Here is a 14,617-nt window from a genome sequence, read left to right as displayed (position 1 = left end):
ATATATTAAAAACTTCGAAAAAAAAATAATATTCTCTTCTTAAAATAAATATAAAACGTTAAAATATTATTAATTTTTTGGAATTAAAAGGATGAGAGAGAGAAAAATTTAATATATGCAACAAATAATAAGATATAAAATGTTATTTTTTGTCTACCAAAAATCTATTGATAAATCTGATAACTGATGATGGAAAGATTGTGTCATAAAAAATTCCTGTTTGTTATGATAATATAACCATATTAAATTAAATTAATTAAATTTAATTAAATTATTTGCTTTACTTGGAAATATAAAATATAAATAATAAAATAATATAATCTATTAAAAAATCATGATGGCCAAAAAAATGAAGAAATACATTTTTTTAATGACATCTAAAAATATATTTAATAACATATATTTTTAAAAATATTTCATCGAAAAAATATAAAGAAAATTGATAAAAATATCAGCATATAAATAAAATGCATACTCATTTCTACAGTCGATAATCAAAAATCCTATTTGAAACATATCTTTTCCATGTGTAATAAACTCTTAAAAACGGTAGCGATGCCGCTCGATTGCATATTGCTAATTAACATCTGTTTATGCTCTATGCATGCCAAATTATTTATAAATATTCATGGCGCATGGACGTGGAGCTCGTTCTGTTGAAAGTTTGATAAAAGTTAATAGATCGGATGCATAATTAATGAGCGATCTTGAAAGGATCGTTTGACATAAACAAATTGCGAGAATTGGAAAGCAGAATGTCGCATTTTTAACATCACGGTTTACATAATATGTATTTTATAAAATTGCAGCACCGATTCATCGTATAAATCATTATATCGCGTTGAATATTCAACATACCCAGCAAAGTTTGATAAAAAAAAATTAAAAGTGTAGAATTTTTTTCTGTATTTTAGAATGAGTGTTAATTCTATAACTTTTAAATTTTATTTGAAGATTCTTGTTGACTTATTTGATATACTGTAAATTTTCGTGCTTATAAAGAAAATATAGTTTTTAAGGTTAATACAAGGTTTACTTGTGAAAAGTTTAAGAAACACTACTTTAGTAAATATAGTGTAACAAAAGAGGAGGCGAAAGGAAATAGAATTGGAAGGTGAAGCAGATAAGAAGTAAAAAGACAGAGACAATATAGCGGTGGGATGTAAGAGTAACTGCTTTCTAGCAACCATGACAGTTAGTAAAGTAAGATGAAACGAGTCAGCCAACGAATTTCTAATTTAAAATCCAATTCATCCTCTAATCCCATTCACCTGCCATTACTGTAAATTTAGTATGGTGTTCACATTCATTTGCGAACATTCACATACAGCTCGTTAACTTGTGATTACGCGAATCTTTTTACATTAACAAAAGTAAAGAATCCATTAGTTATAGTAAGAACCAATTAGTTTATATTATTTGAGTTGATTTTACACACAAAAGTACGCAAATAATTCTATCTTATTGTGAAATAAAATATAGAATACATATTTAATAATGAAGATGTAAAAAATAATATATTTTATAAACATAAATTTATAAAATATTTTCAATTATACATGAAATTCCGTCTATTTAAAAATTTATAAAAATTTAATAGTATTACAGCTTATTTTATTAGTAACTGATAATCAAAATAATTAATAAGTAATTTTTATGTCAATTTTTACTCGCTCAACTATTTTAATGAGTTAATTTAAAATTAAATTGAGCTAATTAATGAGCCGTATACACATATAGTATAAGTCAGTAATCATAAATCGCATTATATAAATTCAAAATTGTACAGTTATTTAAAACATTTACTTGAGGAGGAAGTACATGGATCATCTATGCCAAAAGTTAATACATCTAATACAGTAGTATTAAAAATTGTCATTTTCAGAAATTTATGTACATATACAGTCGCTATAGAATTTTCGTGAAAATAGTTATTATAAGAAAGTTAATTTGATATAAGATCATATTTACGAGATTAAATTATATTCTACAGGAAAAATTTTTATTTTCACTTATAAGTTAATTGTTAATTTTATATTTCAAAAAGCTAAAAGTGCTTTGTATTGTCAAGTTCATGAATCTTGAAATAAATTATTATATATATTATCTTTTGACACGGATGATTTGTGTAGTTTCTTCTTAAATATTTTTGATCCTAAGAATTAAAGATAATAAAGTTGTATCACTATATATTACTCTTAATTTAACATATTAAATTTATTTATGTATAGTAAGAGACTGAAAATATATATATACATATATACATACATAAAATAATGTGAAGGATAGTTTTCACTAAACTGCATCATCATATAATAAAAAAGACATTACAAATATAAACATGAAAAAAGGACAGCGCTCTGGGAGCAAATATAATAAAATCTATTTGCATGTTAAAAAGAAAGTGCGAGTAATAGGAAAAGTATGCGGAAATATGAGAAAAAGTACTCTCCCTTCCTTCACGTCTTATTATGTTTTATATTATTTTATTATCTTACCTTACGTTGTTTCATATTTCTCTCTCTATCTCTCTAGTCTTCTTATAATTATTATATATTTCTAGCCTACAATGATTATTGATGGCTATGCACTGTCGCGCACGCGTAGGTTCGTCATTGCGATGGCAATGGAAATATATTAATTGAATCGCGCCTGGACATTTTTTTGATTTATGCATTAGCCGTGCGTGACTAACGAGGCGTCTTAATGCACCTTGAACAGAGTAAGATGGTTTGGATCAACGCCAACGGTTACCCGCCCGTCTCGACTCGCATTACTTCGAGTGTCTTCTCGTCTTCCGGGTCTTCGTTATTCCGCCCATCTCAATCTTATCCGCGAGTTAAATAAACAGGATGAGATACATTTAACTGTTAAGTGAATCGCTTTACATAGAAAGGATTATTGTATTCTGCAATACTTTTTCTATATGTTTGCTATTCAGCGAACATTACTGCATTTAACATAAAATAATAACTGCATATAAATTATTAATATTTATAAACATATTAAGAGAGAGAGAGAGAGAGAGAGAGAGAGAGTTAAATATTATTAATTAATATCAAATCTGTCATTGTAAAATTCAATATAAATGACATATCCTTTGAATTGATTGAATAACAAACAAGAATAGAAAAAAGCACAAAAATAATTGCTGATATTATTATAATAATTATGATAGAAAAAGATACACACACACACACACACACACACACACACACACACACACACAAAGAAAAGGAGAGGAGAGGTAAAGAAAGAGAGGGAAGAAAGAAAGAGAACAAATGTGACAATAAAGTATATTTTTTATCGATGAGTTCTATTAACGGTAATAATATTGACGCATTGAAGTACTAACAGCTTCTTTAATAAATATTATGGAATTATTATACAATGCGATGTCCATTAGTTACATGTACTATATATACATCGGAAAATATTACAGTATCTCATTTACCGTAAAATTATAATTATACTGACTAAATTTATGTACAAATATAAACGAGAGCAATTAGAATAATTATATATTCATTACATGGTATTCTAAAAGATAATAGTAACAATTTTTTATAATTTCTTTTACGTAGCTTATATTTTTAATTATAAATATTTGATTTCAATCCGACTCGGGCAATCGATTATCCTTCCATATCAATCTTAATTGTTCTCGAAATCTTGCAGATCTCGCATCTTCGCGGCTTCAGAGAAAATCGTGTAGATTTACCTCGATTTTCTTTGATAGAAATTTACGTGTTCACGCTTCTTCCCTTTCTCCATCTTTCTTCTCTTCCCCTTCTTCCTCTTTCTTCTTTCATCTCTTTTCGTACTGACAATTACGTCGCAGCTACGCTACCCGTTTTCTCTCTCATACATTAAAGATGTCGCCGGTTCCCTGACAATACCTGCCAAGATTGCGTCATATGTTTCCGCGGCAGGAGAACGACGTCGGAAGGCAATTTGAATTTTGCATTAAACATCAATGCGTATATTCCATGTGTTTGGATCGTGCAATTTCGTCTTTATTGGATACCGCCTGCTATTTTCGGTTTTGCAGTATCGAATGTCGTCGAAAGTCATTCTAAAAAAAGAATTAGGCCAAAGAAGTGCGTCGGTGATTTTAAAACTGATTAAATTTTAATTATAAATATGGGAAAATTGAATTAATTATATATTTATTTAGTGTCATCGAACATAAGAGATTATTTTATCACAATTATAATCAATTATTTCTTTTAATTTTAAAATATTTTGTTTTCATAAAATTTCATAAAATAAAATGATAAAGTCGATAAAATTGATTAGTCGATTAAATTGAGATAATTTTTTAATTAAAATACAATTTTAGCGCATGGATAAACATTTTTGGAAATTCTATGTTTTAATTGTAGAATAGAGATGAATGAGACTAATTAACAACTAGTAACAAATTACATTTAGCAAGAACATAAGTCAAACTAATAACTATTCCAGACTTACGTATGGCGATAACATATATGAATTCATTCAAAATATGTAACTGTTCATTATATTAATGATCACATTTAATATGATAAGACAAATTGCTAAACATGATGCAAAGAACCACCTTAGATAAAACTTTAAAAATATAGTTAATTCTAATATTAGTAGATTATGAAAAATTGACAATTAGGCAAAATAAATAAGCAATAAAATATAAGTACATAAGAAAAGTTTAAATTATAAGATTACTTTATATCGATAAAGCTAATTCTTTTTATAAGAACATATAGTCGAAGAGCATTTGTGTATCAATTAAATTTTCAACTTTTTAAAAAATGCTATTATAGAATAAATATTGATGCTAAAACATTTTTATATTTTATATGATAAATCTAAATATAAAATTTTATCTTTTTATATGTTTATGTATAATAAAATATATGTAATATATGTATAAAGAGCAAATTGTATATTCAAAGTATATTTAATTAAAATTATTAAAGTATTTTGTAGAGTTTATTCAAGAATCAATGTTTCTTTCTTAAAAATCATAAATTTTATTTATTGTATTTTATTTGATTGAAAAGATTATTCCATATATAAAAAATATATCTCTTTTTACATAAAAAAATATCTCTTTTAAAGTTTTGTTAAAAAATTATATTTTGTATATTTGGTAATACTAGAGAAAATGTATAAATATAGAAAAATTGTATTATATATATTATTGTGTTAATAATCCATTTTATAATGATAAGTATAATTTTATTCTCTTGGTTCAGTATACTGAATGAAAGTGTCGCCGATTAATTTATGATTTACGCCAAGTGAAAATATCACATGAATAACAATTCACACAATCCTAATTTCTCAATCGCGATCTATCGTCTGGCAAGGCATAAGAATGTGTCGCCATTAGACTACTTGGCATATTGCCTAACACAATTTAATCCTCTATTAACGATCTTATTTCTGCCATTCCCTCTCTTAAATATGCCACTTTTATTATAATATTATTCGTAATATTTATATATAAAGTATGAATGCAAAAATACTTAATTCGGAGAGAAAAATTTTTTTTTAAATTATAAAAAAATTTAAAAATAAGAATAATGACATAAATTATAGCATTTAAACATATAAGATTCAGTAAAGTCAAATGTTTGGTTAAATATTGAATGCAAAGGAATCTAGAAAATTTCATTACATGTTAAAAGTATATTTATCGCTAAACGTCATTCTGTGATAGTATTTAAAAATTGCAAACTTTATTATTGTAATCTTTTATATTACACATGTAAAAATTCATTAAATTAACAATTTTTGTTTGAATTGAGAATGCCGATCGTTATTAATATAAATTCAGCAGACATGTAGAGCCATAGTAATTCAGACTTTGCTTAAGAACATTAAATTAAGACTTATGTTACAGCTTATTATATGCGGATTACATTAAATCATACAATATATATTTCAGAGTATGAAAGATAAATTTCAAAATATTTCAACATCTTGATTTAAGGAAAAATCTACTTTGAATTGATCAGATTTAACATATTATTCTAGTCGCGAGTTGCGAGATACCCCATGTGTTGATTTTATCTCATTTTTAGTTATACGTGTATGCGCATGACGAATTTGCGAACAACATATTTATTTAGTAATTGCAGATAAAGTGCTTGCAACTTTGCTTGAAATAATTGGGTTCCAATAGAGTCGTGAATCTGTATTCCATCGGTATGTACACAATTTTTTGACGTTTTATTTTGGAATTGCTAATTAACAGCTGCAACAAAGTCTCGTTGCGACAACATTGCGATGAAGTTGCGACAAAGCGACCGTTGGAATTATGGGATCCGCGAGCGATTCCGCGCGAACGACTTGCTCGCGATTTCGTGAGTTAATGCAAACTGCAATATCGTCAGACAATATAGCGTTCGACAATATGCAATAACAAGTTCGCACCGCTAACGACCTCACGAGTTCCTCGAAAAGGGCCGACATGATGATGGCGTTGCCCTTTTGTTCCATGCGGAATGTGGAAGCGCCGGGTCGGGCGACGCGCATCTATTTTATTTTATTAAACAATTAATTGTTAACAGTTTCGCATTTGAAAGCCCGATATGAAACCCCGAAGTCCAAATTAATCCGCTATTTTGCCCTTTTGCGTGAGTTTCTCAGAATGGTCGACTCGGTCTCTCATTATAACAATCCATTGTTTAACGAATTATTTTTTGAGCAAATAAGCAATATTTTGAAATAATGTTTCGAACATCATATTATTCACAGATAAAGCATAGAAAATATTCACATAAAAACATAAATATTCATATACGAATTATTTTTTAGCAAACAAGCAGAAAATATTCACATAGATTATTTCGCTGCAATAATTAAATTTATTTTCAAAAAGATAAATTTGAGAAAATTTAAGTATATTTTTTTATAATGATTAAATATACTATCAGTATATTTAAAAATAGTTATATAATTAGATCATTGGATTTGAACTCTTCGAGTTCATTGATATGGATAAATTAGAAAAACAATTTGATGCGTTTTATCAAATTTAATAAGATTGATTGAGAATTTAATACAATTAATTTTTTTCAATTATGAATAATATATGGAAAAAATAGACTTACATTCTGCTCTTAAATAAATCTTGCTAATTTGTTTTGCGAAAATACATTGATAATATACAAAAATAAAGATTTCTATGTGGTTATATTTCTGTCGATGACCGTCGATAGTTACATACAATTTAAATTTTTGTGACTAATATATTGATTTTAGTTATTAAAATATTTAGATGTATCTTTTATACTTATTCTTATTTTAAATTATAAAAAAAAGAATATTTCTTATGCAATACATAGAGATGAGATTGTTTTTATTAATCTACGAATATATTATTATTTAAATACTTGGATATAATTGTATTTTTGCTTATTTTTAATACGCGGAATAACGTATGTTAAGTTTATTATATTTATTTTACTAGTAAATCACTTGAACACATCGACTGAAACATATTACAGTTTTATTTCATTTTTTATTCTTTCTTTATTTATTATCGTAGTTTTTTGAATGATATGAATAATATTATTAATAAAAAAATAATTTTGACTTAGCTATTTTGCATACTTAATATATTTAATTGGCTGTCGCGCGTAAATTATGTGCTTTTATACATATATACGTTTACTTAAATATGTAATCTAATAGATTATTAAGATATTTGTGCTTTATTTAGAATAAAGAATTAAATATGAACTAAGCTAATAATATCTGAAGTATATCATAATATATTTAACATTATAATATAAGATTTGAAAGATATTTTGAAATACGACAAGCTTTTAAAATTATAAACAGATGAGAGGATGGTTATTTTATGAAAAACTTGAATTTTTTTTATACAACTTTGTGAAGATTTATTTTTAATTTTCTTTTCTTATTTAGTTATCTTGCCAAAAATTTTTAATAAAGCAATTATTTTCAAAAAATAAAACGCGAAACAAATATAAAAATAAAATATTTTCTAATGCAATATTGATAATTATCATTTTCGATAAATATTTCTTTTTTATACAGATATGTGAATACTGACAGATAGTTTAATTGAATAATTATTTTGTATATACAAATAAGTAATATATATGTATAATACTGTACTGAGTTTTGACATATATTTGAATATGTATGAATAAATGATTTATATTATCTATTATTTAATTGATTGACCGACTAACCAACTAATTGACCAACTGATTAGTTGATCGATTGTAACTGATTTACTGATTGACTGATTAATATAACTTGCATTATGTTATCTCTATATCTATTTAAATTAAGCAATAGAAATCGCACGCATGAGTTTTTTTATTGTTTTAAAATCCTAAATAATATTCTTGAAAAAAAAGAATTTTACTATTATATTCGGACTTTCTACATTTTGACAAGCGCATACGAGCCTAAATAGGTGGGTTTATCTACACAGAGACATAACGTTTACTTGTCTTTCTATTCATGAATTGTAACAAGTGCCAATTAATACATATTCTTGGTATGCGAAATTTAATTATTGATTTTCCATGTGTCTAGTATTGGTTGCGTGCATGTATATGTATTTGTGTGTGTGTGTGTGTGTGTGTGTGTGTGTGTGCGTGCGCGCGCGCGTGTGTAAATTAGAGAGATGTGTAATTAATACATATAAAACAAATGCTCGAATTGTCCGCCTTTCATACATGTACTACCGTATATTGATTGCAAGAAAGTCCGGCAATTCTGGAATACGCTACATATAAGGAAAAATAGTGTATGTAGATAGGATTTAATTTTAAGCTATTCTACTTAAACACATTCTAAAGCCGCATCGCCATACAATCGGCTTTACTAATCAAAATCATTCGGTAAATGACGATGTATTCACTATGGTTGGCCTTGCAGACAGTCGACGATGCTGTTTAATGTTAACATATAATTAAACATGTCAATTGGTTTATGTTGATACAAAGATTATTTCTGATACAATTAAATTCAGTAAATCTGAACAATTGAATATAGGAAGTTTAAATTCTTTACTTTGATAAAATCGCTTATCATCTACACTCAAAATCTTAGTTTACATTACACTTTGTGTTTTTATAATAATTGTAATTATATCATATTTATATAATTTTTTTTACACATGCAGTTGTATTTTTCTTTCTTTTTGTGCGTATTTTTTTTTTCTTGATTGCGATCTCGAATATTTAATTTTAATGGAAGAATATATATCAATTATCAATTATTGATGATAATTCTCATATCATTCGATAAAATTGATGGATTTTGTCGAAAGGTTTTGCTGGACATTGGAGTTGCGGCTTTAATTTATGGGTCATTGAATTCCCGGATATCCATCTATGGTACAAACACTTGCTAAAGATTCACGGGATTAGAGATTAGGGACCTAAAAGATTTTATCTGTGATTTATGATCTGCAAGGATTTTGAATTTATGAATATAAATGTTTTTGCATACAAAATCTCTTAATTCCGTTAATTATCTAATAACAAATTCCAAATGTATTTATTAAATGTTTATTAATATTATTAATAAACATTTAATTCTTATTATTATTGAAATAATAGTATTAAATACTATTAATAATATTATTAAAATACTATTAAAATAACATATTATTGAAAATATTAATATAAAATTGATAAGTAATTTCGTATTTGTATAATAATATGAAAATTATTGAATATATATACGTACCTAGGTAATTAATATAAATGCAATTAAATAAAGACTAATATATAATATATTATTACGAGTTGTTTTTCAGAAAATGTCAATACTATTATTTATCTTTTTCATATTTTATTCAATGCAATAACATATAATTATTGATTGGTAGTAGAAACGTCGTTATCACATGTGAGAGGAATCAGTGGTGCGTCATATGTTTCATGTGACAGTTTCGACAGCTCGTTGAATCCTAATATCCATATCCTCAGGTTATTCTCTAATAATTGTGTACGTGATTATATATAAAATTGTGTATAATTAATTCGTATATGTACAATGTACTGGTATATTAAATTTAACATATTTAATCGCAAATTAAGAAATAAAAAAATTAAAAAGATACACATTGATTATCATTTAATATAAAAAATTGCCGAGTTGTTTTTCTAAATTAAATTACGTCATGTTAGCGACATTTCTATTATTAACCAATAAATGTACAAGTTGCTACTTGCGTTAAGATGCACCTGGCTAACTAACTCAATAACTTTTTGGAATTTTTGTAAGTCAAATTAGAACAAGGTCTTTGTCTGCGTGAGTCATTCTATTTCGAATATACGAAACAACGTGGAATTGGATGCAATCCAATTTGGATTAAAATGATTTCAACGTGTCCGCATATAGAATAATTATTTATGCGAACACACAGTGTATGTGTTTAGCGATGAGTAATAACTCGCATGTATAAAATGCGGAAAACAAAAGTGACACAGATAATATAAAAGTTTTCAGAATAAATTTAATTATACTTTAATGACACGGCTTTTGACATATGTTTTGCTTTTTTATAAATTATTACGCGAAAATAATAACATTAGATGCTATTTTATATTACATCCAGTCCCAAATAATTTGTAACCGTAATATACAAAATGTGTATCACACAATTTACCTTATTTTAAGACCTTAAAAGTTTCGATGACAAATTCTATAATAACTGTAGTGTACGGCTATGTATCATGAATTTATTATGATACATATGTATTATTATGATACATATGTAGAGAAATTAATGAAAATTGAGGTTTTTTTAAAAATTTTATGATTTTATTGCTTTAATATTTTGTATGTTATTACCGTTGTAATGAAAGACGCTGAATATGTATTTATAATATAATAAAATTCGAAGAAACGCATTTGTGTGCGTCTCATTAAGGCAGCGAAAAGCGTCAATATCGCGTTTAATTAGCAGCTCATCTTTATATTTAAGTTCCTCGCAGAAGAGAGTAAGCTGATGATGCTCGAAGTTAATAAAAATTAATAAAAGAAACTTGTTTCTTTTAAAGAATATTTAGATTAAAACGGATTAAATATATGTATCATATATATTTATTTATTTTTTTAGATATTGTTACAAATAGTTGCAATTTTAGATAATATAATTTTCGTGCGAATAAAGTTCATAAATTCAACTGAATATTTCAAGTTTAATTTTATACACTTAATTCTTTAAAAGCTTTAATATACATCATGTATTCTGAATACAATTTTTCTAAAAATAAAAGATTGCTCATTATTATTCTTTGTAATAATAAAAATAATGTATGATACATAATAATAATTATAATAATAACAAAATATTAATACATATTTCTACTAATATTAAGTCTATTCAGAAAAGTTACATTAACTCATTATGAAAATATTGAAATATTAGTAAAATGTTTGATCCTAGAATTGCTGCCTCAATTAATTATTTCATATTTTTCCGCAATTAACAGAATTATGAAAAGGTTCAGAAAATATGCTGATGGGACTTTTTGTACATTTTAACGGCAAATATTTAAACATTAGGACGCACCATCTTTGTCGCAATTAATTAACAAAATCTAACCAAGGTTTAATCAATGGCGTTTGTTGATTGATTGGTTAGGTTAGGTACAAACATGTATTTGTTTAAATAAACAGGACAAATTCCAGCATACTGATTTCACACGCAGATTATCTTGAAATTATTGTACGAATGAAAACAGCTGATTAATGACGGTATCGATCGACATAACCCATGTTATTATTTTAATACATATTTAATAACGCAAGAGAATGTTACATATTATTTTTCATTATAAAACAATAACAAATATTTGCTCAGAATTGTCAGAACTTTATAGATAAATATAAAACTATTATTTATTTATTAAAACTTTTGTTATATTTATAACAAAATTATTATGTTTCAATTTATGTAATTCCTTAATTAATTAATTAAATAAATTTAATAAAATTAAATTTATTTCACATAAATTCAATTCATTTAATAAATAAACTGAGTTTATGTGAGATAAAAGTGATGATATTCGTGTGTATTACATTTTATGTCTGTAATTTAAATAAACTTCAATGTTTATGTGATAAATTAATTACAAACTTTTTCATTAATTTATTATTTGATTTAAATTTAATTATTTAATGTACGATGCTAGAGTGTATATATTACTTTTAGCCGAAATTTGCTTTGAGAAATAGAAAATTTAAGTTTATAACGTAATAATAGTTTGATTAAAATTTGATTCATAGTATGAGTAAAATATCATTTATTTAGTAAGATCACGGAATACGAATGGTTGCCATGGATGGAATCGTCGGGGGGTTGCGACGGCCGCAATCGAAACTGTAACTACGCGGAACTCCGTCACGGCAACGGCGGATTTCGACGTGCGGCGTCCCGACGCGATTCGTTCCGTCACGCGTGGCATACGCGACAACTAACTTTAATCTATATATCAGAGCGTGATTTTGGTTCGCTCGGACTGTACCGTATCCGCCGGGGAAAAGAGGGAAGGGAGCGCTAACTTTACGAATAAGTTCGAACTTTGTAATTTTTTTTTTTTATTTTATTTTGAGTTGTTTATTCAATTATATCAAGTTGAATTCACGTATGTATATAGACAAATTATTCTTTGTAAATGTAAACTGAGGATGTATAATATAATTTAAACTCTTACAATTAGTCATTTTATAGGAATAAATCACTATTGAGTGATACTTTTTTGAGCGAATATATTGCAATGATTTGCGCATATTATGAAGATATTGCAGTTTTTAGAAGATCGATATAAAAAGAAAATTAGGAATATTATACACATGGTAGTGTAATAGTTATATACATATTTTTTTAATTATATAAAAATTATTCCTATCAAATAGAAATTCAATTTGTTTACGAAAAATTAGTAAATTTTGTTGTGAGAGATTGTTGATGTCATTAAAAAAATCATTTTATTAAAATATAATAGTTAATACCTTCTTTGTTTCAAAATTTCAAAAAGAAAATAGATTTATTGCTGGAATGAATAATAATGTAATGTACAGTAATTGATCAAAGCGATCAACAAGTGGGGTATTTTCCCCTCACTTGTTGGAAAAGCTATTATAGTCATATTATATATAATAATGTAGTAGTGGAACAAATCTTTTTATACGTGTAGTAATTGATGAAAGCAGTACACGAAAAATTTTTTCAAAGCCCAAAGTTTTATTTTACAAGATACAAAGATTAAATATTACACAAAATATGTGAAATTGATGTGTTATAATATATATTATTAAAATAAGTTAATATTTTTATTTTAGATTAAGATTTTTAATTTTTGCGAGCCCAAATGTATTAACAGAAAACAGACATTGAAATTTAAGATTCAATTTTTCTCATCTAGAAAGTAAATCGTTATTTGCGTAAATTTATCATGTTAAATATGCATTGCATCTTGCAAGTTGATCGAAACTAATTTTTCTCTCTAATATTTATTATATTAAAAAATATCGTTGTGTCATGCATGTGTCATATATTATAGTAGAATATTAACACATAGGTTAATTATGGAGTAAATTTTCGATTCATTCTCTCTCTTTGATACTACATATTATATAATGTCAACACTATATAAACAGTATATATATATATACAGAATATCCCAAAACTATTGGTTTTCTCATCGACCATTGATGGTAAACTCTACCAAGTAAGAAGAATGGCTATTGTTTCAAAGTTACGCTATTAATATCTTTCCGGTTGAAGGCAATAGAAAGTTAAAAGATTTGGTTCAATTAAACTGCAAGATTATATAAGAAAAAAACTCCTTATCTTCCAGAAAATTTCAGGTAAATTTTTCTTTGATAGGAATTTAATTTTGAAGTAATAAGTACCGAGGTACTTAATATTGAAAATTATAAAGTTACACACACACACACACACACGCACACACACACACACATATATATATATATATATATATATATATATATATACACACACAAACCTTAATGACATATACGGAATAATGAGCTTTCATAAAACTGTTAACAAGATTGGCTACAAAATTGATGATGAAATGTAATAGTTTCATACTCTGTGTGTACTTAAAGAAATATCTATATACAAATTGAGTTGAAATAGCTTGAAGCGACTGAGAGCGCGTATTTTATTAATTAAATTAATTGCATGCATTGTGATATAATAAAGCGAAGCGAGCATATATAATAATAAATAATAGAATAAATAACAGATGTGTAATAAAATTTCTTTATAAAATTCATTTTTAAGAGAGGTTAAAAATATTAATCATATGAAACAATTTTTATAAAAAAGAGAAATAGGATACTATTTGATACGATTAATCTATTTAGTCTCGAGAGAGTAAGTAGAAGAAATTTACGAGTGACATCGTACTGCACGACTGTGTTATCTGAGAATTTCTTGACACCATTCGCGTGAAAAGTGGTGTGCAAAATTCCAGCATTTCACGTTATTGAAAAATCTGATCGTTTCCGTGATCGTACAAGCTCCGTTGCCTTCTCGATGTCTACTCCACCGACTGATTCCGATTTAATTGAGCCAGCCGTAGCCAATTTGGCAAGA

At 26.3% G+C, this 14,617-nt stretch overlaps 1 protein-coding gene across 6 annotated transcripts in view; it reads left to right on the top strand.

Moving 5' to 3' along the window:
• Positions 1-14,617, top strand: part of LOC140669570 (uncharacterized) — a 183,042-nt gene that overhangs the window by 80,894 nt on the left and 87,531 nt on the right. The gene's annotated exons all lie outside the window — the stretch shown is intronic.

The sequence above is a fragment of the Anoplolepis gracilipes genome, chromosome 9, assembly GCF_047496725.1.
Source record: "Anoplolepis gracilipes chromosome 9, ASM4749672v1, whole genome shotgun sequence".
Lineage (NCBI taxonomy): Eukaryota > Metazoa > Arthropoda > Insecta > Hymenoptera > Formicidae > Anoplolepis > Anoplolepis gracilipes.
Note: the sequence above shows the minus strand (reverse complement) of the source record. Positions and strands in the feature narration are given on the sequence as shown.